General features: G+C 53.6%; 9 non-coding genes across 9 annotated transcripts; 5 read left to right on the top strand and 4 right to left on the bottom strand.

The window, feature by feature from the left end:
• The first annotated feature begins 2389 nt into the window (after positions 1-2389).
• On the top strand, positions 2390-2462 carry TRNAK-UUU (transfer RNA lysine (anticodon UUU)). The gene has a single exon. It is a non-coding gene; the product is annotated as a tRNA-Lys (tRNA).
• Positions 2463-2911: 449 nt separating this feature from the next.
• TRNAV-AAC (transfer RNA valine (anticodon AAC)) lies at positions 2912-2984 on the top strand. The gene has a single exon. It is a non-coding gene; the product is annotated as a tRNA-Val (tRNA).
• A 3416-nt stretch (positions 2985-6400) lies between these two features.
• TRNAE-UUC (transfer RNA glutamic acid (anticodon UUC)) lies at positions 6401-6472 on the top strand. Its single transcript has one exon. It is a non-coding gene; the product is annotated as a tRNA-Glu (tRNA).
• Positions 6473-10655: 4183 nt separating this feature from the next.
• On the top strand, positions 10656-10737 carry TRNAL-CAA (transfer RNA leucine (anticodon CAA)). Its single transcript has one exon. It is a non-coding gene; the product is annotated as a tRNA-Leu (tRNA).
• Positions 10738-19721: 8984 nt separating this feature from the next.
• TRNAR-UCU (transfer RNA arginine (anticodon UCU)) lies at positions 19722-19826 on the top strand. The gene is made up of 2 exons: positions 19722-19758; positions 19791-19826. It is a non-coding gene; the product is annotated as a tRNA-Arg (tRNA).
• A 776-nt stretch (positions 19827-20602) lies between these two features.
• TRNAT-CGU (transfer RNA threonine (anticodon CGU)) lies at positions 20603-20676 on the bottom strand. The gene has a single exon. It is a non-coding gene; the product is annotated as a tRNA-Thr (tRNA).
• Positions 20677-23671: 2995 nt separating this feature from the next.
• On the bottom strand, positions 23672-23780 carry TRNAL-CAA (transfer RNA leucine (anticodon CAA)). The gene is made up of 2 exons: positions 23743-23780; positions 23672-23717 (listed from the first exon to the last, which is right to left on the bottom strand). It is a non-coding gene; the product is annotated as a tRNA-Leu (tRNA).
• A 932-nt stretch (positions 23781-24712) lies between these two features.
• TRNAE-UUC (transfer RNA glutamic acid (anticodon UUC)) lies at positions 24713-24784 on the bottom strand. Its single transcript has one exon. It is a non-coding gene; the product is annotated as a tRNA-Glu (tRNA).
• A 457-nt stretch (positions 24785-25241) lies between these two features.
• TRNAC-GCA (transfer RNA cysteine (anticodon GCA)) lies at positions 25242-25313 on the bottom strand. The gene has a single exon. It is a non-coding gene; the product is annotated as a tRNA-Cys (tRNA).
• Positions 25314-27281: the final 1968 nt, after the last annotated feature.

Raw genomic sequence — 27281 nt, 5'->3', positions numbered from 1 at the left:
CGCGGTGGACCTGGAGCAGCCTGGGAGCCTGTTCCTCTCTGCCCCACCCCGCCTCCCCTGGCCTGCTGGGCTGAGCAGGGACCCTGCAAGTGCTGGGTGGGGGATCTATGGCCCTCAACAAGGAGTCACAGACAGGCCCCGCGGGGACTTTGGTCTGGCCTGTCGCCGGGGCAAGCCGGCCTCTGTGACTGATGTTTCCTCAAACCACAGATCACCCCAACATTCAGGTTGTGCCCAGTCCCAAAGACCAGCCACTTACCCCAGGTCACTTGTGTGGTGCTGCGTGAATTAGGGGAGACACGCGAGGAAATTGTTAACACCGATGTTATTCGCTTGCCAGGACTCAAAGCAGAAATGCCAGGGGAGGTATCTGCAAACACGCTGCTTTGCAAGTCTCCTGTCGGTCCGTTTGTCTCCCCTTTGCCCTGGGAGCTCTGGGTCTGTCTGAATTTCATACTTGTGCTGTGCAGCTGGGTCCCACTTCCAGGCAGATTGGCATGAGCACAGCCTCCCCCGCCTGGTGCTCCAGCCAGGGACATGGGCTGTGCCATAACCCCAGTGACAGACCAGGGCCGACGCCTGCTGAGCCAGCGAGCCAGGCAGGGGCCTGTGCGGTGAAGCTTCTGTTTGGGGACAGGAAGTACCAGCCTCATGGCAAAAGCACATAAAGGCACCTGCAGCGTCCCACTTCTGCTTCCTACCTCTGCAGTAACTTTGCTACAAGCCAACCTCTAGGGTGAGGCCCACGGGGTGGGGGAGGGTTTGTTTTTTTGGGGGGGCCAGAATGGGAGCAAGGGCCACCCATCCCCAGCAGTAGCACAGGAACATCCCCAGCAGTAGCACAGGAACCTTTCCCGTGCATGGTGAGCAGCAACATCCAGAGCCCTTCCCCCCAGCCGGACACTGCCTGGCAGGTGCCCTGCTCCGGGGCACGCTGGCCTAGTGTCCCCTTTGGACTCTCCTCCCTGCTGACAGCCACAGCAACAAGGGCTGGTCAGTGCCCAGGGGTTCCTCTTCTGCTACGGCCACAGGACAGGCCTCTCTACCCCACACAGCAGGTCCAGTCCCAGACTGGGTTCCAGCCAGAGAAGGGCGCCCCAGCCACGGCAGGTCCAGTTCTGAGCTGAGTTGAGGCAGGGGAAGACACAACAGGTCTGGGAAGAGCATTCCTGCCTGGGCTCCAACCAGGCAGGGGCCTGGCAGGGCTGAGCGTGGGCTTCTGTGCTAGGAAGAGGTGACCAGGCCATGGCAGGTCTCAGCTATGGCAGGATTGGGTGGACGTGGCATGCCCAGGCTGCAGCTCAGTGCAGGCTAGGAGCCAGCAAGCCCTTCCTCTCTTCTCCTTCTCTGCTAGGGGAAGGGAAAAGAAGCCTCCCCTTTGAGCTGCAGTTGAACCAGCCCCCTAACGGGCACTTGCTACAGGCCTCTGCTCTGCCAGCTGAGCTATTGCAGGGCCTGGATAGGGCTGTAAAAGGGCCGTCACTGAGGCAGACATCTCGGCTACGTCTAGCCTGGCATGATTTTCTGCAAATGCTTTTAATGGAAAAGGGTTACAGGAGGGGCAGGCACTGAACTTCTAGGAGAAGCAAGAGAGAGGCTGCAAACAGCCGACAAGGATGGGATTTGAACCCAAGTGTGCAGAGCACAATGGATTCTCCAACTGCAACTCAGTTCTCATCCCTTATTTTCACTGTCGGAGGCTCAGTAGACCACCTGGCTCCTAAGCTCAGCTGGTGCTAGAGGCAGCCAGACAGTGTGAGCAGGTTAGAAGGGGGGGATCTGTGTATTTGGGGAAGGGCCCGGAGCCTTCACTCCCAGTCACGCACCTTGGCACAAAGACCAATGGCCCCTGCACAAAGTGCATTGTGGGGAATAAGAGTTGGGGCAGCAGGAAAGGGGCCGACCCCTCAGCACCAGGGCACAGGCAGGAGAAGATGGGAGTGAATCCTGTTACCTCTGCCATGGCTTGGCCCAGGAGAGCTGGGGTCTAACAGCTTTTCACCCCGGCTTTGTGGGAGGCCAAGTAGGAAGGGGCCTCTGGAGGCTCATAGCCCCCTGGCCTGCTGTGTCTGTGGAAAGGGGGGAACAGGACACACACTTGTCACTGGGGAACAGGGCGCATGGATCCCACTCGTTCCCGCAGAAAATGAAACAGGCTGAGCATTTTGCAGAGAACAGGCCAGAGCCCTTCTCCTGTCCCTGGAGAGATGGAAATGGGGCCGTTCCTTGTGGGGAAAGAAGTGGGTGTGTCGGGAGTGGGGTACGAGTTCAAACCTCTCCACAGACCAGAACCCCACATTAGGGGCAAGAAAGAGCCTTGAGTTAGGCAGTGGAGAACACTTGGCTCCTGTTATGCTGTGATGGGATATTAGGAAATGTTTTGCATACAGCCTGGCTAGCTCAGTTGGTAGAGCATGAGACTTTTAATCTCAGGGTCATGGGTTCAAGCCCCATGCTGGGCAGTGCCCTTCCTTAACTCACTTTCTCACCCTACAAGCAATTTGCTCTCAGCTTTCACCAGGGTTTTAGAAAGCAAAAGTCTAGTCCTGGGGTCCAGCTTTAGTAGAAGCAGAGAGAGACCCAACTGCAATTTCCATCTTCTAAGGAGAAGGGCAGAGAATTTTTTTCTCCTCAGTTCTAGCCACATCAGCCCAGGGAGGAGAAAAAATAACCCTCTGCCCGCTGATTGTCCCGTCAGCTTCTGTAGTTTCACCTCCTGCCACAGCAGCTCCAGCTTTGAGCTACAAATCTCAAGGGGCTGGTGAGGAAATGAGGAGCTGGCAGCTCGGGTTAGTGGCTTCCCTGAGAACAAGAGGTGGAGTGTTCACAAGGTGCATCCCCTCCCCTGCAGAGCAGGGTGATAGAAAGAGCCAGGAACAGAACTGTCCTCCAAGTCCCAGCCTTTGTGTATGTTTCTGTGGTGTAGTGGTTATCATATTTGCCTAACACGCAGAAGGTCCCTGGTTCAAAGCCAGGCAGAAACACAGGGTCTTCTCTTATTGCTGCGCCCCGGATACATGCAGCTCCTGCTACTCAGACTGTGCCTGGGATAAGCCCAACTCCCATGCAATGGGGGGGGGTGACATCAGCTGAGAATGCCCCTTGGTGCCAGCCTGGGAATGCCAGATGGGTCAGGCCAGGCACCTGATGGACACTTGTGTCTCAGCCTCCCCTGCATTTGGAAGCTGGCGTATGGGGCCGGCTCCTCCTGCTGCTTCCCTTGTGTGACTTGCCCAAGGAGGAAGTGAGGTAGGAATGGGGCAGAGGAGGGAGGCCAAGCTGAGGGGGGCAGGACAAAAGCTCAACATCTCAGTGGGACTCAGTAGGGTGAGCAGAGCCTCCCCCCCTTGTTCTGCCAAAGCCTGTGGGGGTGGGGATGGCTGTGGGGAGGCAGAGTCCTCAAAATCCACCTTCTTTGGCTCCCTTTCCTGCAGGCTCCCTAGAGAGGGATTTGTGCCCCCTGCTGCGAGTCTGAAAACACCTGCCCCCTGGCAGCTCTGTCTCTTGTCTGGCAGTCTGGGAGGGGCTGGGGCCCTGGCAATGCAGAGTCAGGCCTACGCGTGGCTGTAGACAGCAGCAAAGACATCCAAGAGGAGAAGGCTGAAAATTCAGCATCAAACCTGTTGTGGTCCTATAAGGTGACCTTGACCCTGCAGGGCTATTTCAGGGTACTAAGGCATCTGTAATATCTATCCTGCATCTTAACAGTGCCCTATTATTTTGAAATACAACGGGCTCGCTAGTCCAACATCCCTGTAAACCTCATTCCATGAGAAGGAAGGGACATTTCAGAATAGCAGGTTATTTCAAAATGTGGTGCTGTGTAAACACCAAAGCGTTTTTCAAAATAAGATAAAAATGACAACTTCTGTAGCTCAAAATGTTTACCATATGTCAACCCTCTGCTACGCTGAACCCTAAACTTGAAATAAGATGCTACATCAGGGCTCTGTTTGCACAAGAGACAACGCTTTAGTCCAGGGATCACATCTGTTCTTCCACTACATTTTTCAGAAGAGCAGACATGCTTTTTTGGCATCTCTGTGAACTTCATTTTATGAATAAGGGATGTTCCAAAAAAGGGTTTTTTTCCCCACATTTGTCCCAGTGTAGACAGACCAAATGTCAGAAAAGCCTCTTCCAAAAAAAGAAGCAGAAAAAGCTATGCAAACTGGGGTTCACAATTTACCGAGCTTTTTCAAAAGAACAGTGTAGTGTAGACATAGCTTGAGTGTTGCACAGCACTAGTAGGAGAGATGGAGGGACAAAAGGGTCCATGGGCATGTGCAGCCTTTCAGAACAGCCTCCACCCTTGCTGGGGTCTGCTGGACTAAAGCTCATCCTAGTGTCAGCCTAAGGATTGCCTGTTCTGTAAAAGCTGCTCTGGAAACGAGGAAGCAGCTAAAGTGATTGTGGTGAAATTTGAACCCACAACCTTTGAATAACTGACCTGGATCATAACACCTTAACAGTCCAACACACTTTCCATTGTGCCACAGAAATTGTTGGTTTTGCTGTCTCTTGATATCTGCTTTGCAGCATGGCAATTGCTGGGGGAAAAGAAAGGGGAGCCAGGTCTGTCTTTTTTAGGAGAGCAAGTAGGAAGAGGGAGGGGCCTCTGAGCCCCCTGACAGTGAAAACAATTGGGCTATGTCTACACTGGTAGGTTCTTGTGCCAGAAATATGCAAATAAGGCTAAGTGTAGTGGCACTGCGCAAGGGGCTGTGTAGATGCTTCTTCTGGCGCAAGAGCTTCTTCCACAACAATGGTGGCTCATTAAATATGCAAATGAGGCTCACCCACTGCCCTTGCCACTGCTCCTACCCGCCGCCCTCCAGCCAGCCCATCCATGTTGCTGTGGGTGCCAGTGTCTCACCACACTGTGAAATCAGACCAGAGATGGACACTGTCAGTAAACACTCATATCGGAAACGCTCCTCTGGATGCTGGGCCCACCAGAGCCCTGTGCCGCTGCCATCTGCCTGCTCCGTGGACATCTTCCCATTGCAGAGCGCGCCGAGCCAGACTGTGACTAGACAGCCCGTCTCTGGGCACCCAGGGACTACGTCTACACTGCAGGCTTCTTGCTCAAGAATGGCCATTCTTCTGCAAAAACTTGAGGAGCATCTACACTGCACACGTGTTCTCGTGCAAGTAAATTTATGGCAAAACGTAGGAAAAGAGGGCTTCTTGGGCAAGAGTTATTCCTCTGCCCATGAGGAATAAACCCTCTTGTGCAAGAGCTCTTGCACAAGAAGGTAATATGAACAAGCAACATGGCTGAAATGGCCATCAGAGCTTTCTTGCACAAGAGAGTGTGCACACTGCCACGGACATTCTTGTGCAAAACCACATGGCAGTGTGGACGTGCTATTACACAAGACATTTTGCGCAAGAACTCCTGCACAAAACAGTTCTTGTGTAAGAAGCCTGCGGAGTAGATGTAGCCAGGGGGTGTTTGGGTTTGTTACCAGCACTGAGCTTTGTACAACAGCCCAGGGAACATTGTGAAAAGCCAAAACCTTCCAGCCCTGGGTGTCCCTGGCCAGCCTGCGAGTGGCACAATGGTTCCTCGCAGTGATGGCTTTGGGTAGTTTGTAACAAATTCCCAATACTCAGATGAGGTGGCTGAGTGGTTAAGGCAATGGACTGCTAATCCATTGAGCTCTGCACACATAGGTTTGAATCCCATCCTCATCAGATGTTCACAGCCTTTCCTCTTGCTTCTCCTAGGTCTCTCTTCAGTTCATTGCCAGCCCCTCCTCCTGTACCCCTGCCTGCCCCAGCCCCTCCCACTGCAGCCTGGGGAAAGGGGAAATCTCCACAGAGACACTCCCAGCTGGGACCCTCAATCCCTTCTGCCCTCAGGGGGAAACCTCACAAAGGAGATTCCAGGCAGCCAGGCCATGGGGGTCTCTGAGATGCCCCAGCCCTGCAGCCTGTCCCACCTGGCTGTTGCCATGGACCCTCTGTGAGGTCACTGCCTCCCAGCCAATGAGCTGAGGTGCTGAAAAAGTTCCTTGTGATGTCACTGCTGCCGTGCAGGCTCATGTCCTGCCCCTGGCCAGCCCCTTGGCATGTGTGAGCTGCTCCCCCTCCCCCCGTCACTCAGGGCTGGTTCTGGGGCTCACACAGGGAACATCAGAGGCTGCTCAGGGGGCCACATTGCTAGGCCAGGGGCCCTCCTGTGGGGCTGTGAGTGTTGCTGTCCCTGCTGTACAGACACGGCCATAGAGCCAGGGAGAGATTCACTGAACAGGCCAAGATGACTTAGTGAGTTAGAGCCAAGATCTACTCCCAGTTCCCTGCCCCACCCACTGACCCATGTGCTGAGTCCTTCACTGCCAGAAGGTGGCCTGTGAAGGGCTAGTGTAGGTAAGGAAAGAAGCATCTTCATGTCTTCTTGGTGGTCTAGTGGTTAGGATTCAACACTTTCGCTGTTGAGGCCTGGGTTCAATTCCCAGTCAGGGAAACCTGCCTCACTCTTCATATGACAGCTGCCCACTCCTTCATCTTACCTCATTGTTACAGCAGCTGTGACCCAAGAGGTTCACTTGGGGCCCCTTTCCCACCTCTCCCTCACTGCCAAGACAGCACCTGCCATTTTCACAAGCCCTTCAGAAGGGGCAGAGCTGGGTGACTCAAACTGCCCCTCCCCTCTCCCATGTGGGCAGCCCTGCAGGAAGCTCTGTGGCACACACAGCACTAGCCCAGCGCACAGTCAGGTCTGCACAAGATCTGTTTGTTCCCTTTGGTTGTTGAAGGAGACAACCCAGAATTGGCTCCAGCCCCCACTCAGTAATGTGGGGCTATCCCTGCCGTTGCGCATCCACACTGCCATGGGCGCTCTTGCGCAAAAGCACAGCTGGCACATGGCAGCGTGGATGTTTTCTTGCTTGCACAAGAAACCTCAAGTGTAGACATAGCCCTCGAGTTATTCTTGTGTTTGATCGTCATGTCAGCTTTCTCAGGCACAACCTGGCACTGACAAATTATCTTAATCTGATTAGCTCTGTCCCCCTCCCCCTCTTCCAGAGAGGCCTGCTTGTAGCAGCCAGAGTAGCTCAGTTGGGAGAGCATTAGACTGAAAACCAGACGACTGGCTGAGAAACACCAACTCACCAAGGGGATTGAGCCCAACAACTTAATGCTATTAGCCCCAACTGCTAAGTTTCTGAATGAACCAGCCCACAGCAAAGGGAGTGGCTAGTGGCCCTTTCAGAGGAGAGCCGGAGGCAGCTGCAGGGACTGTTTTAGGGTTGTTTTTGAGGAGAGCACCATGGCTGGCTCCTTCCCATTCCAAAGTGCAGCCGTTCCCCGTTCCCCTCCAGCTCTTGCCATGACTCAAGGCCTGCGCAGCCCAAGACATTTGATTGGCAGCTGGAACCCAAAACCTTTTTGTCAACTGTAGCACCAGGCCCCAAAGGGACAGACCCAAGGCGGCCGCCTGGTCCTAAGGCCGGGCCTGCAGCCAGGGGGAGGGAGAAGAATCTCTCCTTTCAGCTGGAGTTGAATCAGCAACCTAAGGGCACTTGCCCACCACCCGCTACAGGCCTCTGCTCTGCCAGCTGAGCTATGGAAGGTGCCTGGTGCAGGCTGCTTTGCCCAGGTTGGCCCTCCCATGAGTGCCAGGGCAAGAGCCCCCCGAAGGGGAGGGGCAGGAGAACCCAGCAGCACAGGGGTGTCACTGGTGCTTCACACGCAGAAGGACCCTTGAGTGAAACCATGCAGAAACCTGGCAGGCGCTGCCCCTTCTCCCACCGGCCTGGGCCTGGCCTCCCTCCCCCGCCCGGCACCACAGAAAGCCCCTTGGCGTGAGCCTGGGCAAGCCAGAGGCCTCAGGCCTGTCCCCTCTGAGGGGCTTGTGCCTCGGCCTCCTCTGCCCTTGGTGCCGGCTCTCCCGGCTGCCCCTGAGCACTGCTGGCCAAAGGAGGCAGCAAGGCAGGTGAGTGGGGAGGAGCAAGTCCCGCTGAGGCCGACAGCTCGGGCTCAAGCCTCCAGCCCCAGAAGCCTGGCTGGGGAAGGGGAGACACAGGGCAGGGCTTGTACAGAAGGAGAGGGGGGAGATACAGCAGCAGATCCCTCACACCATCAGGTGGGGAGGGGGGTGGGAAGGGCAGAGGTGACTGGTGGTGGCACTTGGGGGCACCAACTCCTCTGCCTCAATAGAATTTCTGAAGTTTATAACCAGGGTGTCCCAAATGCCCCCTGCCTCTGTGGGTGCCTCTCCCTGCGCCCCTCCCTCTGCAGGCTCCAGTCCCCCGGGGGAGGAGCTGCCCCCTCCAGTAGCCTGAGGGGAATTGTTTCTGTGATTTTTTAAGTGTAGATACCTGCAAACACTGATCTGTTAGGGACTGGCAACAGTTTATTTCCATATTTGCATATTAGTTATTTGCATAATGTATATGCAGATATGTAAATATAATGTTATTGCTCTGGCACAAGTTTGTGAATGGGTTTGGCTGTCCATGGTAGATAAATACAAAGGCTGGAAACACTGGCCTGATCCCTGGGGGCTGGCCGAATGCAAGGCAGGGAAAACACTGGGTGAAGGGGGGGGGGGGTATTTTCCCCACCAGGCCTCTGTCCCTCGGAATCCCTGGGGACGCTGGGTTTTGTCTCGTTTGGTTTCCCTTTTCCCTGCTTCTCTCCTGGCTGTGGGGAGGGGGCGGCTCTCTCACCCTCACGGCAGGAAGCCCTGGCACAGAGATGGGATGGGCAGATGCCCTGAGAGCGAGTCCCTGGGCTGTTTGGAGAGAGATCTTTCATCCTTCCTCCCACCTTGGCACCACCAGGATGGCCGAGTGTTTAATGTGTTGGAGTTAAGTTCTAATAGATATTTGTCTGTGTGGATTCAGACCTCACTTCTGGTAGTTTCCCTGCTTTGGAGAGACATTGATCTGGATGGTGCTTTGCCTTGGTATGAGGGCAGGGGACTGGAATTCACCTCTGAAGATCCTTGCCAGTTCTAGTGCTCTGTGACTAGACTCTTGGTTCTGATTAACCGAGCAGGTGCCAGTCACAGGGAGGAGACTCAGGACTTTGTTGTTCTCCTTAAGTCCTAGCAAATGAGCCAGAACCAATCGACTGCTGGGGGAATTGTTCTGCTTCTCGCCAGTGGTTGTCTCTGAGCAGTTCCTGAGTCTCTCTGTGTCCCGGTGCTTCTAACCCACTGGCTGAGCTGTCCCTATGTGAGGCTTTGAGACACTTTATTCTGGTCAGTCAGGGTGTGAAACTCCAGACTGAGGCAAAAACCAGGACTATGTAGCACTTTAAAGACTAACAAGATGGTTTATTAGGTGATGAGCTTTCGTGGGCCAGACCCACTTCCTCAGATCAAATAGTGGAAGAAAATTGTCACAACCATATATATCAAAGGATATAATTAAAAAACCGAACACATATGAAAAGGACAAATCACATTTCAGAACAGAAGAGGGATGGGGGCAGAGGTTAATGTCTGTGAGCTAATGATATTAGAGGTTATAATTGGGGAAGCTATCTTTGTAATGGGTAAGATAATTAATGTCTTTGTTTAAGCTTAGGTGTAGTGTTGAATTTAAGCCTAGGTGGTAACATAGATTCAGGAAAAATCCCTGGGCTGCAATCCTTAGTTGCACACAATAAGAATAATTCATCAGCTCAGACATGATTTCTAAACCCCCAAACAAGGAAAATGAAACCTGATGGACTAGGGAGACTACTCCCTACTTACACATTTCAGGAAGTCCAATCGTAGCCAACACAAGAGTGTGTGTCCTAAAGAATAAGGTGTCTGATTTTGGATCAAAAGTTTAAGGGTGTGAATCCCTTCGCAGTTGTATTTACTTCCATTTGTCTGTGCTTGTGGATCCTGCTGTCTTTGGCTTGGAAAGATCCTATGTAGCACTGTGGTTTTTCTGTAACCCTATTGGAAGGCCTGTAGGTATTCAGTAGGTCTAAACTGAAGCCTTCTTCTGTAGCCAAATGGAAGAGCAGCAGCAATTAGTTGTAAAGCCTGGAGTCACATGCTCATATTCCAGCTAAATGTCATTTAAATAGTGCTACACAAGGCTGGAGGAGGGTCTCTTATCCTAGTGGCACCCACTGTCACCAGGCAGGAAACAGATCTCACAGTGAGTAGAGAAAACTTAACAGCATTTTGACTGGCAAAAGACTGCTTACCAATAGTTGTGGTTGTGCAATGGGCATTCTATGATTCTTGTCCTCACTTTCCTGTTGTTTGTCTGTGTGATCACTGTCTGGTTTGGATCTGTTTCTGTCTGCTGTATAATTGATTTTGCTAGGTGTAAATCAACTAAGGCGGTGGGGTATGATTGGTTAGGTCATTCTGTTACAGTATGTTACGTTTGGTTAGTGAAATTATATTAAAATAATTGGTCAAGGAAGAACTAAGCAGTATTGAGTTTCTCTATATAAACTGGGGTCCAAGAAGGAGACCAGCAAGAAGAAGGAAAAGGGGAGAAGAGAAGGGAAAGGAAGAGGAGCGAAGACCTTGAAGCAGAACTCACCTCCAAGGCAGCCTAAGACAAGAACAGCCAGAACTCCTCTGCACAGCTGTTGAAATGGTTTGCTGTGTGAATTCTATGGCAGGTGATGTTAGGACTGTGCACTGGAATTATTTACCAGTTTCCCTGGTCCCCCCACTACATGCAGCTGTGATGGCTGAGTGGTTAAGGTGTTGGACTCAAAATCCAATAGGGTTTCCCTGTGCAGGTTCAAATCCTGCTCACAGTAAGGCCTGCGTTTTGGCCATACCCCTTCCTAGGACAACAAGGGCATCTCTGAGTTACCAGCAGTGGGGCTGTTAGTGTCAGCATCTCACTACTTGCACCATTAGGCCCTGTCTTTGCTCAGGTGGGGATTTCTGCTGCAATCCATCTCGGGGGTTATGTCTACACTTGCAGGCTTTTTGCACAAAAACTTGCAGCGCGTTTATACTGCACGCATGTTCTTCCGCAAGTAAATTTACAGTACAGCATCGGAAAACAGGTCTTCTTCCGGAAGAGTTATTCCTCTCCCCACGAGGAATAAACCCTCTTGTGCAACAGCTCTTCCACAAGAGGGTAGTGTCAACAGGCAACATTAATTTCTTGCACAAGAAGCCCCTATCTGAAATGGCCATCAGTGCTTAATTGCGCAAGAGAGCGTCCACACTGCCATGGATGCTCTTGCAGAAAAGTACATCTCTTGCAAAAAAGCACATGGCAGTGTGGATGCTCTCTTGTGCAAGACCTTTTGCACAAGAACTATTCCGCAAAAGAGTTGTTGCACAAGAAGCTGCCAGTGGACGCTCTACCTGGACTTAGATCCCCAGGAGGCACTGGGGAGTAATTACTTTGTATGGCCCTGGGCAGGAGCTATTTTGAAATAACAGCAGTGGAGCATCCACACTACCACTATTTCAAAATAGCTATTTCGAAAGAGGCGATGTCCCTTGTGCAATGAGATTTACTGATTTGGAACTAAGACGTGGCTGGCTTTTAGGGTGAGTGAGTAGGAAGAGAGAGGAGCCACTGGAGGCTCTTGGTCTTCTGAATGGCTCTGCTTGTGAAAAAAAAAAAGGGACCACACAGCATTAGAGAACGTGGGTATCAATCCTACTACTTCTCACATGCTAAGCAAGTGCTCTACCACTTGAGCTAATTCCCCTGCTATACTAGTGCAGCATCTCTTGATGACTCTGTCCTTCTCCACAGGGACATCTGTCTTCCAGGTCAGTCAGTCGAGGGAAAGGCGATGACTCCTATGAGGCTCCTCCTCACACTTGTGCTTGTGACCCTCATTCTCTCTCTGGCCTCAAGAGCAGATCTCAAGAAGGAGACTCCCTGCAGCAAAATCAGGGGGGCATTTCTGAGAGGGCCCCTGCCCTGCAGCCTGTCCCACCTAGCCATTGTCATGGACTCTCTGTGAGGTCATCGCCTCCCAACCTCCTTTAGCCAATAAGCTGAGGGGCTGCAAAAGGCCCTTGTGATGTCCTGAAAATAATCGGCATAACGGCATTCTGCAGGAGGGTTTTCGTTATGCTAGAAGGGGCAATGTAGACAGCTCCTTCCGGCACAAGAGCTTCTTCCGCAAATATGGAGCTCATTAGCTATGCAAATGAGGTTTGGAGATATTCCATGTTTAGCCTCATTTGCATATTACTCGTGCAAGAAGCCACAAGTGTAGCCATAGCCTTCTTTTCAGCTCCCTGCAAAACACCTCACAACGGTGAGTGAGGGTGAGAGTGGATAAACCCAGCTGTGCTGCAGAGCAGCTGTTAGAAGGGGAAAGAGAGGGGCCCCCTTGGCCTCACGGAGCAACTCACACATATAAGAAAACTTCAGTTGTGTCAGGATGGCCTCTGAATGGAGATGTGGGTCTCCCCTGCCATTGTAGAAGCGCTTGCTTAGGATTTCTCTGCGGCTGCATCTACACAGCAGCGTTCCTTGGGAATAATGGCCATTATACTGCAATAACAATGGGAGCATCTACACAGCAATTCCATTATTCTCACTTGGGTAATGCTCCACCCAGACCAGTGGTCTGAGGAGCCAGGAGGTTTCCAGGCTGCAGACAGACAAGCCCACAGGCAAAGACAAAGCAAAGTCCCAGCCACTTCCTGCTCAGCCCAGCGGGGTCTCTGTGTGGCCCCCAGACCTTTTGTTTGCTGTTGCCAGGTTGCAGGGGCCCAGATTCTACAACACTCACGGGCCCCACAGGAGGAGGCTGGTTTGATGCTTCACCCCTCCAGAGATCCCAAACTCCGAGATCCCAGTTTGCTGAGACCCTCCCCCCCTCCCGCTCCCTCCCCCGCCTGAGACTCTGTTTGCTTGAGACCCCCAGAGCCCTCCCTTGGGCTGCCTGGCATGTGGGGACTCAGGTCTAGTGGTGGATTTGCAGATTCCCACAACAGCTGCTGCCAGCGTGCGGATGTGCACGTCTGTCTGCGGTGAGTGGGCACCGGCCTGATTGGGTGAATCCCGGATTCTGTTCCTGCCAGGATGGACAAAGCAGCAGGGAGAGAGGAGCTTCAACAACTCAGCTGGCAGAGCCAGGGCAGGTGTTCTGAGGGCATTGATGCTGCTCTAAGGAGAGCTCCTTTTTCCTTCCCTGGCAGAGGAGGGGCAGGACTTGCTGGCTCCTAGCTGGAGCAGCAGGGCAGACAAGGCCCTTCCAGGAGGCCCAGCTGGGCTCTTCACAGAGGAGCCAAAGAAGGGACAAGCTTCAAGAACAAAGACTTTTGCCAAAGCCTGGGAGTGAACCAGAGACCTTTAGATCTTCAGTCTAACACTCTCCCCACTGAGCTACTTTGGCACCTGAGAGAGCTATTTTTTCTGGGCCTGCCACTTCTCTCCCAGTATGTCTTCACTGCATGTTGTGCTTGCACAAACATCTCCCCCTGTGCGTGTGGCTGGCAGAGGTTGCTAGATGGGTCCATTCACATGTAGCTTTACTGAAACCCCCCTCGTTTCTCCCTTGAGCCTCCCCTGGCCCAAGGATTGATGCCCAATAGAACAGTCCCTGTAAGAAATGTGTCACTTTCACCCCTGGGAGCAGCTCAGCCATGCAAAGGGGCTGCCTGGGGCAGGACATTAGCCCTGGAGGGCAGGGGTGGGTGTGGCAGTGACATCACAAGGGCCTTTTGCAGCATCTCAGCTTATTGCCTAATGGAGGTTGAGAGCCTGTGTGGGGGCAGGGCAGGCTGCCTGAGAAATGTGCTGGGCTGCTGGCCGGGAGTGAGCCAGGTAAGTCTCCCAGCCAGAGCCTGCCTCTCGCATCCCAGCCCCTCCCTCCCTTCAACCCACTGGTACCCCATGTAAACACAAGCCTCTGCACCCATCCTGAAACCGCATCCCTCCCAGATCCTGCACCCCAATCATCTGCCCCAAGCTCCTGTCTGCACCAGCCTGCATCCCAGACCCCCACCTCCTCCGTTAATAGCATGGAAAAGTGCAGCCCTGGGAGCAGTTCCCAGCAAAAGTCATTGCCCACGACTGCCCTAAGCTCTGCAGCAGACCAGCCTTCCCCAGCTGCTTAATGAGCCCTGCCCTGCCAGGGGCTCAGGACTCTGCTCATGGAGCTGCCGTGTCCTCTCCAGAGCCCTTAGGCTGGCACCGGGGAGGCCTGAGTCCAGGCAGTGTCCAGTGGAGCCCAGCAGAGGCAGAGGGAAGGGCTGGTACTTGGGGGTGGGGCCGGGGGCTGTTCTGAAAGGCTGCAGGCGCCGTTAGACCCTTTTGTCCTTCCCTGTCTCACCCCAGCGCTGAGCAACACTCAGTGTCGGTCTGAGCATCCGTCCTGCTCTGGGACGTGTCTCTGTGGCAGGAACCTGCCCAGGCGGTTCTCGCAGTGAGGCCCCTCCCTGGCAGCACTGAGCAGTGAGAGCTGAGTGAAGGGGGAGGCAGGACCAGGGGGAGAAGGCTCCATGACTGAGTCAGAGGGAGGCTCTGCCCTGGCCAGTGGGGAATCGTTGCCTCTCCGAGGGGCCCAGGCCTGGTGGGTCATTTCCCCAGGTTACTGAGTGGGGGCTGGAGCCAGTTCTGGGTTGTCTCCTTCAACAATCAAACTGAACCAATGGATCTTGTGCTGACATGACACTGCGCTGGGCTAGTGCTGTGTGTGCCACAGAGCTTCCTGCAGGGCTGCCCACATGGGAGAGGGGAGGGGCAGTTTGAGTCACCAGCTCTGCTGTTCTGAAGGGCTTGTGAAAATGGCAGGTGCTGTCTTGGCAGTGAGGGAGAGGGGCCCTTAGTGAACCTCTTGTGCCATAGTTGCTGTAACTAGGAGGTAAGATGAAAGAGTCATGTCAAAGTTGGGGCTGATTTCCCTGACTGGGAATCAAACCCAGGCCTGAGCAGTGAAAGTGCTGAACCCTAACCACTGGACCATCCAGGACACATGAAGTTATCTTTTTCGTTACCTACACTAGCCTTTCACAGGCCACTTTCTGTCCCCTTCAGGACATGGGTCCATTTTCCATTGTCCAGAGGGGACAAGACCAGAAACCAAACAGAACATCAGAACAGCCAGACGGGGCCATGCCAGTTGCCAAACTAGCCCAGGATCCTGTCTCACAACAGCAGCCAATTTCATTGCCCAGTGGGAATCCTCACGACAGACAATTGTTAAGTGACCCCTCCTGTCGCCCATTCCCAGCTTCTGGAATACACCAGCTAGGGACACCTGCCCTGTCCATCCTGGTTAAATGCCATTGATTGACCTTTCCTGCATTACATTATCCAGTTCTTTTTTGCAGCTTCTTGTAGATTTCACCTTCACAACATCCACTGGCAAGGAGTTCTACTGGGTGCAAAAATGGTCCCCTTTGGTTTATTTTTAATTTGGTTACTTACCAGTTTCATTTTGTCACCTGGGATCTTGAGTAGGATAAAAAAATTCGTATTGCTTTCTGCACCCCTGTCATCATTACATAAATCTCTGTCCCATCGCCCTTGAGTAGTCCCTTTCCCAAGCTGAGACGAAGAAGTTCCATGAACTCCTGGGAGCTGCTGTTCCAAAGAAGAGGCATTTCCCGTGGAAAAGATGGCCAAGCCCAACCCCTTACACAGAGCCCCAGAAAATACCAACAGACACTGGGCACTTGTAAAGCTCCCTCTCGGGTAGCGCTACGGAATGGATCCGGCTGGCCATCGGGCTGACTAACGCCACCAACAGACGAGTCCCAATGAGACTTCTCAGCCCAAGTGCAGAGACTGTGCAGTCTCCCACTCCCAGCCCAGGGGCAGAGGGGCAGTACCCTGAGGAGGCAGGTCCCGAGGCAGCAGAGACCTTTGAAGGGAACGGAGACGTAAGGTCAGAAGGAAGGAGAACAAGTCACCTCTTCCCAGGTGAGATGTGGTGGGAAACTACCAGATCTGGTGCAAGCTGAGCTCCAAGGGCTGGTTCCTGCTCTGGTGGCTCCTTGCAGGGCCTGGCTTGAGAAGCGCCAAGGAGCCGTGTGTGGCCAGGAGAAAGGATGGAGAAGGAACGTGGATGCAGGAGCAGGGTGGGGGAGCAGGAACAAGGGAGGGTGTCAAAGGAAACGGGGGGTGCTGGGTGGGAAGGAAGTGAGGGGATTGAGATGTCTGGGCATGTGGCAGGATGTTATGTGGCTTTGTGTCCCCTTGCAGCAAAGGTGACAGCCACACTGCCCTGAAGGTGCACAGCCACAGTAGTGGCACTTCCAGGGTGAGCCCTGAATTGAGTCCCTTCAATGACCTGGTCCCACATAAAGGACTCCTGAGAAGTCTCAGCCCCAGCCCTGCCTCCTCCCATCTCAGCCTAACCTGTTTAGCTCTCCTACATGCTCCTGAAAGCCAACACACAGGCCCTCCAGCCCTGCATCAGAGGGCAGACCCTGGAAATGCCTTGTGGGCACCAAGGGGAACTGCAATAAGGGAAGACCCTGTGTTTCTGAACCAGGGACCTTTTGCATGTTAGGGAAACATGATAACCACTACATCACAGAAACACACTTGCTCTTGTTTTCTGTTGCACTTAAAGTTGGGCAAATATTCGGTTGCTAACCCTTTGGCCACCAGAGATTGCTGCGGGGCAAAGGAATTCTCAGTTTTTAATTTTGTGTTCTCAGGAAGGGACCAAACTGAGGCTTTAAACTAGGTTTGATGGGGGCAGGTGCCCAAAGCCCACAGGTAAGTGAATAACATGGAAACCCGGGAAATGGGTTAAAAATGGGAGAGAGCAGGGGCTGTAACAGCAGAGATAAAGGAGGGATGCGGCACCACTGGGAAGTAAACTCTAATCTGTGTCTTAGACTCTGGTATAGATACACGGGAAGGATGGTTACAGACACCTCCCCAGGCAGAAGAGGTGCACAAGGCTTTTTAAACAATTAACAAAATCATCCAAAGCACAGCTGGTTTCACACACACTCAGCCTCACCCACAGCTGGGAGGCAGTTTGCAGGGAGCTGAAAAGAAACAGAAGAGGGGAAACTGGAGCCTGGCAGAACCAAGTCTTGGGATTCTTCTGTGTCCAGATGTGCTCAGCAGCTGGCAGCCAAGCTCCCAAGTGCTGGTCTGTTCCTGCCCTCCCCAGGCTGGCGAATCCCCTCCGCTGGGTGTTACAGGCTGGACTTTGCCTGCCTGACTTTTAGCCAGGGAACTGCTCCCTGTGAGGCAAACATGACCCCCCTGCACTGCAGAAACCAGCCCATTTCCTTATGGAAGAGGGAAGGAGCCCCTGGGAGCACTTAGCCCCTGGCTGGCTCTGCCTCTGAAAAAGAGGAAGCAGCAAACATCTTTTACTGGAGAATGTGGGTATCGACCCCACTGCCTCTCGCATGCAAAGCAAGTGCTCTACCACTTGAGCTAATTCCCCTGCCTGTGTGCAGTTTTCCTGTCTCACCCACCTTGTTCCAGAGCCCACAACGTCCCTTCTGCTCAACCCTCATATAAAACTCAGCAAATATCCAGAGAAGTTGCGGTTCCCTTTACAAGACTCTGCACAGCTCAGTTCCAATCAGCCGGTCTTCCCTAGAGCCCGGAACATCGACCGTGGCAGCGTCGCTCTTACGCCCAGTGTAGACACGGCCTTAGAGTGTCACAAACCAGCCCCGGACACATTCCTGGCTAGGACCAGTCACAGTCTGGGCTCAGTGAGGGTCCGTCCTACCTGAGACGTGTGTGACACAAAAGCCTCCTGTTCCCTGCCCAGTTCCCAACACTGGCTGCAGACCTAGCGATATTTGGTGCCTTGGCTGCTGTCCCTGCTGGCAGGGAGCTGTCCCGCACCTGCAGTTCATCCGCCTCCCGGAGAGGCGGCAACTCTGCGAGGGGGAGAAGCCGGGGAATTTCCCTGCATGCATAAAAACCATCACTGCCGGCCCGGGCTGGGCCAGTGCGCTGGCATCCCTCATGTCTGGAGCATCTGCCAGGGAAAAACTGAAACCACATCAGGAGATAAGGGGTCAGGGTCCCCCCCAGCAGCAGCTATAGGGAATGGGCTACCTCTACTTCTCCACAGTAGGAAATACTGGACCGGGGTCCCTCCACCTCCCCAGGAGGAGCTATTGCACCAGGGGACCCTCCACCCCCCAGCAGGCGCCAATGGGTGCCATGGGGGCTCACACACAAACAGGTGCACACACCCTCAATATGGTGCCCAGGGCAAAACTCGCTCTGCTCCTGGAACAGGAACAGTCACTAGCAGTGAGGCCCCTCCCTGGCAGCACCGTGTCAGACGGTTTCTTCTCGGCCTAGTGCCTACTGAATGCTGGGAGGAGCTGCCTGGTCCGAGGGGCTGCAGTTCCCTGGAGAGAGGGGCTGGCTACACCTACCCTGCAGACTTCTTGCTCAAGAACTGTTTTGTGCAAAAGGTCTTGCACAACAGTGTGTCCACACTCCCATGTGCTTTTGCACAAGAGAAGTGCTTTTCTGTAAGAGCGCCCATGGCAGCGTGGAGGTTCTCCTGCGCAGGAAAGCTCTGACGGGCATTTTAGCCATAGGGCTTTCTTGAGCAAGAAACCCCTGTTGGCTCTCCACACTGCCTCCTTGTGGATGAGTTATTGCACAAGAAGGCTTATTCCTTGTGGAGAGAGGAATAACTCTTGTGCAAGAAGCCCTGTTTTCTGATGCTGTACTATCCATTTACATGTGCAAGAATGTACGTGCAGTGTAGACACTGTGCAAGTTTTTGCGCAAGAACATCTGCTCCTGCACAAAAAGCCTGCAGTGTAGACGTAGCCCTGAACTGTAGACATAGTCTGAGAGAGACGAGGAAAGGAAGTGGCCGGAGCCTCCCCCCAGCAGGCTGGTCCTCAACAGGACGGGCACGTCTACACAGCACCCTCACCTGGAAGTGAGCTGTGAAATGTGAGCGGCTGCCCAGGGCCCTCAGGGGAAGGTCTGTGGGGAGTTTCCAAGGCAACAACAACATTTCATAATCTACACTCACGTGACTGTGATTTATTCCTCCACTAACAAGTGTGTCTGAAGGGATGAGAAATGCAGGGCCCAGGTGCAGGGAGCCGGGTCACATTCTCCTGCCTGAGTCTCAGTCCTGGCTGAAGCCTGGCTACAGAGACAAGAGGCCAATGCAAACAGCCCCATGGCAGCGAGGGAGTCAGTACGTGGGTGGGTGAGGCAGGGAGCTGGGGGCAGAGCTAGGCTCTTACTCACTAGGGGTGTGTCCCATAGCTCAAGATAAGTGATGCAATTGGGTAGCTCATTTCAAGTCAATTTTGAAATAGCTTATTTTGTAATTTGACGCTTGCTACACAGCACTTAGTTCCAAATAAATTGCTATTCCGAAATGCCCCTCACTCCTCGCGCCATGAGGTGTGCAGGGACGTCGGAATAGCGAGCCCGTTATGGTTTGAAATAAGGGGCTTGCTCTTAAGATCCGTCAGTGTGATATGAGCACCACGTCCCCTAAACCTCCGAGCTAGCCGGCCCACGGGTGTCAGTCCCACAAGTGGCCCTTTCAGAAAGGAGCCTCAGGCCGCCACGGAGACCTTGTGGGGTCTAGAAGAAGATGGGTGGAGCAGGGGATGTGTTCCCATGCAGGGGAGTTAGCTCAAATGGGAAACCCCTTACTTTGTGTGCAAAAAGTAGTGGGATTGATGCCCATGTCCTGGTTCCTAGTTTTCAGTGCTGGGGGCTCAGTGGCCCTCCTACCTGCTCTCCCAAAAGAGACAGACCTGGCTCCTCTTTCTTTTCCCCCAGCAATTGCCATGTTGCAAAGCAGAGACTGAAGATATCAACAGCAATAGTCCATCTGGCTCTGTGGTGCAATGGAAAGCACGTTGGACTTCTAAGCTGCACTGGTTAATGTGAGCCCAGCTAGACATTCAAAGGCTGTGGGTTCAAGTCCCACCAGAGTCGCTTTAGCTGCTTCCTCATTTCCAGGGTGCAGCTTTTACAGACCAGTCAGTCCTTGGGCTGACACTGGGGTGGGCTGGCATCCAGGCAATTCCCAGCAGACCCCATTAAGGGTGGAGGGAAGGGCTAGGACTTGGGGGTCGGGAAGGGGGTTGTTCTGAGAGGCTGCAGGTGCCAATAGACCCTCCATGTCTCCTACCAGTGCTGTGCAACACGCAGGCTCGGCGCTTTGCTGGAAAAAAGCACCAGTCTAGGCATGGATCTTTTGGAAAATAAAACCTTTTCCAAAAGATCCCTCAATCCTTATTTTAAGGGTTTATTTTCTGAAAGATCCGGCAAAGCTCCAAGCTGGAAAAAAGCGGAAGCCATTTTTATGCAAATGAAGCGAGGGGTATTTAAATCCCTGCATCATTAGCAATTGCGATGTGTCTAATTTGCATCCCTTTTATGGAAAAGGGATGCAGTCTAGACAGAGCCTTAGTGTAGATGTAGCCTCTGTGAGTTACCAGCAGTGGGGCCGTTATTGTCGGCATCTAACTAATTGCACCATTAGGCCATGTCTTCACTCAGGTGGAGATCACTGCTGCAATCCATTTTCCAGAGCTTGATTTAGCAAGTCTAGCTAAGCCTCACTAAATCAACCCCCGAGGGCACCTCCTGCTCTTTGCTATTATCCTACTCCCACTGTGAGGGCACCACCAAGCTCAACTGAAGGTAAAACCAACTCCAGCTACATATTGAAGAATGGTGGGAAGAAAAGACCCATTGACATGGCAACAAGGCACCACTGGGAGTTGAACCCAGGATCCCCTGCTTACAAGGCAAGTGCTTTAGCCAACTAAGCCATGGTGCCCTCCTTGTAAGCAGCCTTAAAACTGTTCTACTTTATGGTGCCAGACACCCCCTTCCCATTCCAAAGTGCAGCCGTTCCCCATTCCCCTCCAGCTCTTGCCATGACTCAAGGCCTGCGCAGCCCAAGACATTTGACTGGCAGCTGGTACCCAAAACCTTTTTGTCAATTGTAGCACCAGGCCCCAAAGGGACAGACCCAAGGCAGCCGCCTGGTCCTAAGGCCGGGCCTGCAGCCAGGGGGAGGGAGAAGAATCTCTCCTTTCAGCTGGAGTTGAATCAGCCACCTAAGGACACTTGCCGAGCACCCGCTACAGGCCTCTGCTCTGCCAGCTGAGCTATTGAAGGAGCCTGAGCAGCATTAATTTGTCCAGGTTGTCCCTTCTAAAAGTCTCAGGGCAACTGCTTCCCCAAGTATATGGCATTGCTGATGAGGGGCAGAGGAGCACAGGGGCTGTCACAGGTACTTCACATGCAGACAGATCCCTTGAGTGAAACCTGAGCTAGATCCATCCATGTCACAGCAAAATGAAGAAAGTTGGGTTCTTCTCATGTGTCTTCTTTGTTGCAGAGTCTCTAGGGATGTGGCACCGAAACCTATTGTGCTTGCCGTAATGTTTTCCTTTATTTAAAATGAAGTTTGATCAATTAACACGAGACAGTTCAAACGCTTAATCAATTTAATTATTTAAATGAAACTGTTCTCCCCAGCTGCAGCCCTAGCGAAATGGCTGGGGTGTGATTATGTCATTAGTGGCGAGTGTCCATTAGTAACCAAGAGTCCATGGAAAGGTTTGGGGAGGGCAGGGGCTCAGCAAAGGGGTGGGGTGTTGGGGAAGGGACGGGATAGATCCTGGCTTGCCCTGACATTTAAAAGGTGACCTTGGGGGCATGTGGCCCCCTGAGCAGCCTCTGATGTTCCCTGTGTGAGCCCCAGAACCAGCCCTGAGTGACAGGGGCAGAGAGGAAGCAGCTCACACATGCCAAGGGGCTGGCCAGGGCAGGACATGAGCCCTGGGAGGCAGCAGTGACATCGCAAGGGCCTTGTGCAGAACCTCAGCTCATTGGCTGGGAGGCAGTGACCTCACAGAGGGTCCATGGCAACAGCCAGGTGGGACAGGCTGCAGGGCTGGGGCATCTCAGAGACCCCCATGGCCTGGCTGCCTGGAATCTCCTTTGTGAGGTTTCCCCTTGAGGGCAGAAGGGATTGAGGGTCCCAGCTGGGAGTGTCTCTGTGGAGATTTCCCCTTTCCCCAGGCTGCAGTGGGAGGGGCTGGGGCAGGCAGGGGTACAGGAGGAGGGGCTGGCACTGAACTGAAGAGAGATCTGGGAGAGGCGAGGGAGAAGGCTGCTAACACCCAATGATGATGGGATTTGAACCCATGCATGCAGAGCACAATGGATTAGCAGTCCATCGCCTTAACCACTCAGCCATCTCACCTGAGTTGATGAGGTTTGTTTCAAACTACCCAAAGCCAGCACTGCCAGGAACCTTTGTGCCACTCGCAGGCTGGCCGGGGACACCCAGGGCTGGAAGGTTTTGCCTTTTCACAATGTTCCCTGGGCTGTTGTACAAAGCTCAGTGCTGGTAACAAACCCAAACACCCCCTGGCTACACCTTCCCTGCAGGCTTCTTACACAAGAACTGTTTTGTGCAGGAGTTCTTGCGCAAAACATCTTGTGCAAGAGCACGTCCACACTGCCACGTGCTTTTGGGCAAGAATGTCCGTGGCAGTGTGCACGTTCTCTTGTGCAAGAAAGCTCTGATGGCCATTTTAGCCATAGGGGTTTCTTGCATGAAAAAAACCCTGTTGCCCATATACTACCTTCTTGCACAAGAGGGTCTATTCCTCATGGGGAGAGGGTGAGATGCCTCCTATGCCCACTCCCTCCAAGAGTGGGAGGTGAGCTCTGAAAATCACGCCTGAGCTCTTATCTGCCCTGAGCAAGGGCAGCGACTGGGAGTGAGGTACAGAGAAAGTTTGGGCAGGTGAATGGGACACGTACATTGCTGGACTTACATTGCTGGCAAAGGACATTGCTCAAGCCACTTGAGCCGAGACTTATTTGTGGGTTGGTTCTGAACCCTGCTTGTGGTATTTTCCCAGGCGAATGCCACGTTACTTCTCACCCTCTTTCATTAAAATTTTCTTTTCTACATTCAGACTCTGTGCTGGCAAGTGGGGAAGCATCGCCTCCCCGAGGTACTTGGACAGGTGGGGGGGTGGATTTCCCAGGCTGCTGGGTGGGGGATGAAGCCACTTTTGTGTGAGATGAATGAAGAGAAACCCCTAGACATCAAACCCAGCCCTGGCTGCTGCCAGCACTACCTGGCAGAAGAGTTACACTAGCAGGGGGAGTGACCAAAGCACAGGCCTCGCTATGAGCAGGCTTAGAACTTTTTCAGGGAAACCCTATTGGATTTCTAGTCCAACACCTTGACCACTTGGCCACCACAGATGTGAAAACAGCAAAGCCCCAGGGCCAGGGGAACTGGCAGATAATCCAAATGCCCAGGCCTGACGTCACCTGCCACACAAAATTCACACAGCAAACCGGGCTCGTAGAACAGGGGAAGTTTGGGGGCTCGTTACTGGGCCGTGGGGTGAAGCATCAAACCAGCCCCCTCGTGTGGGGCCTGTGAGTGTTGCTGAATGTGTGCCCCTGGAAATGGGAAACAAAAGGTCTGGGAGCCACACAGAGACCCTGCTGGGCTGAAGTCCCAACGACTCCACTTTGTCTTTGCCTGTGGGCTTGTCTGTCTGCAGCCTGGAAACCTCCTGGCTCCTCAGGCCACTGGTCTGGATGGAGCATTATAGAAGTCGGAATAATGGAATTGCTGTGTAGACGCTCCCTTTGTTACTGCACTATAATGGCCGTTATTCCCAAGGAACGCTGCTGTGTAGATGCAGCCTGAGAGAAATGCTGAGCAAGAGATCCTGCAATGTCAGGGGAGTCATTGAAATGAGGTCACTTCTCTAGATATAAGAAGGAAGCCATGTCAGGAGTGAGATTTGAACCCACGCCTCCATTCAGAGACCAGAACACCCAACTGAGGGAAAGTCAGAACCTTGAGTCTGGCACCTTAGACCACTCGGCCATCCTGACAACTGTGTGAAGATATTCAACCAAAGTTTTCTTACATGTGTGAGTTGCTCGGGAGGCAAAGGGAGCACCTCTCTTTCCCCACCTAACAGCCGCTCTACAGCAAAGCTGGGTTTATCCTCACTCACCCTCATCTACCGTTGTGAGGTGTTTTACAGGGAGCTGACAGGAAACAGAAGAGAGGAAAACTCTGGCCGGTAGAACCGAGGCCTGGGATTGTCCTGTGCCAGGGAGTCTGTGTCAGTGCCCTTGGGGATCCTGAGCAGGGTTGGTACTTGGGGTGGGGCCGGGGGCTGTTCTGAAAGGCTGCAGGCGCCGTTAGACCCTTTTGTCCTTCCCTGTCTCACCCCAGCGCTGAGCAACACTCAGTGTCGGTCTGAGCATCCGTCCTGCTCTGGGACGTGTCTCTGTGGCAGGAACCTGCCCAGGCGGCTCTCGCAGTGAGGCCCCTCCCTGGCAGCACCGAGCAGTGAGAGCTGAGTGAAGGGGGAGACAGGACCAGGGGGAGAAGGCTCCATGACTGTGTCAGAGGGAGGCTCTGCCCTGGCCAGTGGGGAATCGTTGCCTCTCCGAGGGGCCCAGGCCTGGTGGGTCATTTCCCCAGGTTACTGAGTGGGGGCTGGAGCCAATTCTGTGTTGTCTCCTTCAACAACCAAACTGAACCAATGGATCTTGTGCCGACCTGACACTGCGCTGGGCTAGTGCTGTGTGTGCCACTGAGCTTCCTGCAGGGCTGCCCACATGGGAGAGGGGAGGGGCAGTTTGAGTCACCCAGCTCTGCCCCTTCTGAAGGGCTTGTGAAAATGGCAGGTGCTGTCTTGGCAGTGAGGGAGAGGTGGGAAAGGGGCCCTGAGAGAACCTCTTGCGTCACAGCTGCTGTAACAATGAGGTAAGTTGAATGACTTGGCAGATGTCAGGTGAAAACTGAGGCTGGTTTCCCTGACTGGGAATTGAACACAGGCCTCAGCAGTGAAAGTGCTGAATCCTAACCACTAGACCATCAGGGACACATGAGCAGGGTTTTTTCCTTACCTACACTTGCCTTTCACAGGCCACTTTCTGTCCCCTTCAGGACATGGGTCCATTTTCCATTGCCCAGAGGGGACAAGAACAGAAACCAAACAGAACATCAAAGCAGCCAGACTGGGCCATGCCAGTTGCCCAACTAGCCCAGAATCCTGTCTCACAACAGCAGCCAATCTCATTGCCCAGTGGGAATCCTCAGGACAGACATTTGTTAAGTGATCCCTCCCATCACCCATTCTCAGCTTCTAGAATACACCAGCTCAGGACACCTGCCCTGTCCATCCTGGTTAAGTGCCATTCACTGTGGCCACCAGGGCTTCCAAACTTGAGTAGCTCTGCATTAAGGGTTCTTATTAATGTCAAGAACCTCAAGCAATGTAAAGCCAGAGTGTGATGGAACTGGAAAGGAAAATATTCCCACTAAAAGGACTTTTTCCAAGGGGGTACTTGGAGTTGAACCAAGGACCACTTGATCTGCAGTCAAACACTCTGCCACTGAGCTACACCCCCACAGAAAAGAGCATCTGCAGCCAATGTTGGAAACTAGACAAGGAACAGGAGACAAGAGGCTTTTGTGTAACTCACATCCCAGGTGCCACCCTTGGGCTTGGTCTCCACACTGAGCAGGCAGGTGGCAGGGGTCTGATGCTGTCACAGCTGCAAGGCAAGTCACCCACCTGACCCCTGAGCTCCATGTGGGCAGCAGCCAGACAGTGTGAGTGGAACAGAGGGTCATGGGGGGCGGGGATTTGTATATTTTAGGAAGGGTCCTGAGTCCTGGCTCCCAGCCACGCACCTTGGCAGAAAGACCAGCGGCCCCTGCACAAAGCGCATTGTGGGAATAAGAGTTGGGGCGGCAGGAAAGAGACTGGCCCCTCAGCACCAGCGAGCCACTGGGAGAAGATGGGAGTGAATCCTGCTTCCTCTCATGCTCAAAGGCAGTACTTTTCCAATGCAGCTAATTCTGCCCCACCTGCAACCTGCCTCCAGTGCTCCTGCCACTGTCTGGCCAGGAGGGCTGGTGTCCAGCAGCTCTCTGCCCCAAAGTGGCTGGCTTTTGGGGACAGCAAGTAGGAAGTGGGGACCGGGGCCGGAGGGGGGGGGGGGGGGCTACTGGAGCCACTTAGCCCCCTGGCTGAATCTGCTGGTAAAAAGAAAAATTGGAAATTTTTCCACTCATTGGAGAATGTGGGTATCGATCCCACTACCTCTCACATGCAAAGCAAGCGCTCTACCACTTGACCTAATTCCCCTGCTTCATGTATAATGGTCTTCTTGGAAGCTCTTCCCTTCTCCACAGAGACATCGGCCTTCTAGGTCAGTTAGTCCTGGGAAAGGAGAAGGCTCCAAAAAGGCCTCAAGGGCAGATCTCAAGGAGACTCCCTGCAGCAAAGCCATGGGGGGGGGGAGGGTCTCTGAGATGGCCCCTGCCCTGCAGCCTGTCCCACCTGGCCATTGTCATGGACTCTCTGTGAGGTCATCACCTCCCAACCTCCTTTAGCCAATAAGCTGAGGGGCTGCAAAAAGCCCTTGTGATGTCACTGCCACACCCACCCCTGCCCTCCAGGGCTAATGTCCTGCCCCAGGCAGCCCCTTTGCATGGCTGAGCTGCTCCCAGGGGTGAAAGTGACACATTTCTCACAGGGCCTGTTCTATTGGGCACCACCCCTTGGCCTGGGCAGGAGGGAGGGGGAGGCTCAAGGCAGGAAGTTGGGGGAGGGGTTGTGATAGGACAGTACCTGTAAGAAATTAAAATGTGGAGTGTGGGAGGCTCATGGCAGGGATTTGTGGAGTGTGTGAGAGTGGAGGGGGGGCTCAGGGCAGGGGTGAGGATGTGGGAGGGTAGAGAAGTCAGGGCACAGGATCTGGGATCTGGGAGAGGCTTGGGGCTGGGACTGTGTGTGTGTGTCGAGGGGATCCCTCTGCTCTGTGCTCCCTGAGGCCCTTTAACACACATGGACTGACCTGGGCGCAGGCCAATGAGGGGGGTTTCAGTGAAGCTACATGTAAATGGATCCCTCTAGCAATCCCTGCCAGCCACACGCACAGGGGGAGGGGACTTTAGCCAAGGAAGCAGAAGCAGCCACTCTGAGGGAGGTTTAGAAGCAAAGGGGGGCTGCTGCGAGGATGGATGAGGGGATGTCACAGGGCACGAGCATGACAAGGGGAGCAGAGAGGGCCCTGCTGCACCCAGAGACATGCCAAAGCCTGGGATTGAGCCAGGGACCTTTAAATGTTTCATCTAAGGCTCCGCACACTGAGCTGCCAACAAACCCGTCTGGCTCATTATTAACTGTCCAGGATGTCTGGCAGCCGTGTCACAGTCTGAGTGTTGCTCAGCACTAGTAGGAGACAGGGAGGGACAAAATGGTCCTTTCAGAGCAACCCCCAGCCCTAACCCCAAGAACCAGCCCTTCCCTCCACCCTTACTGGGGTCTGCTGGGAATTGCCTGGATGCCAGCCCACCCCAGTGTCAGC

The sequence above is a fragment of the Pelodiscus sinensis genome, chromosome 19 (assembly GCF_052426305.1).
Source record: "Pelodiscus sinensis isolate ZL-2025 chromosome 19, ASM5242630v1, whole genome shotgun sequence".
In the NCBI taxonomy this organism is placed as follows: domain Eukaryota; kingdom Metazoa; phylum Chordata; order Testudines; family Trionychidae; genus Pelodiscus; species Pelodiscus sinensis.
Note: the sequence above shows the minus strand (reverse complement) of the source record. Positions and strands in the feature narration are given on the sequence as shown.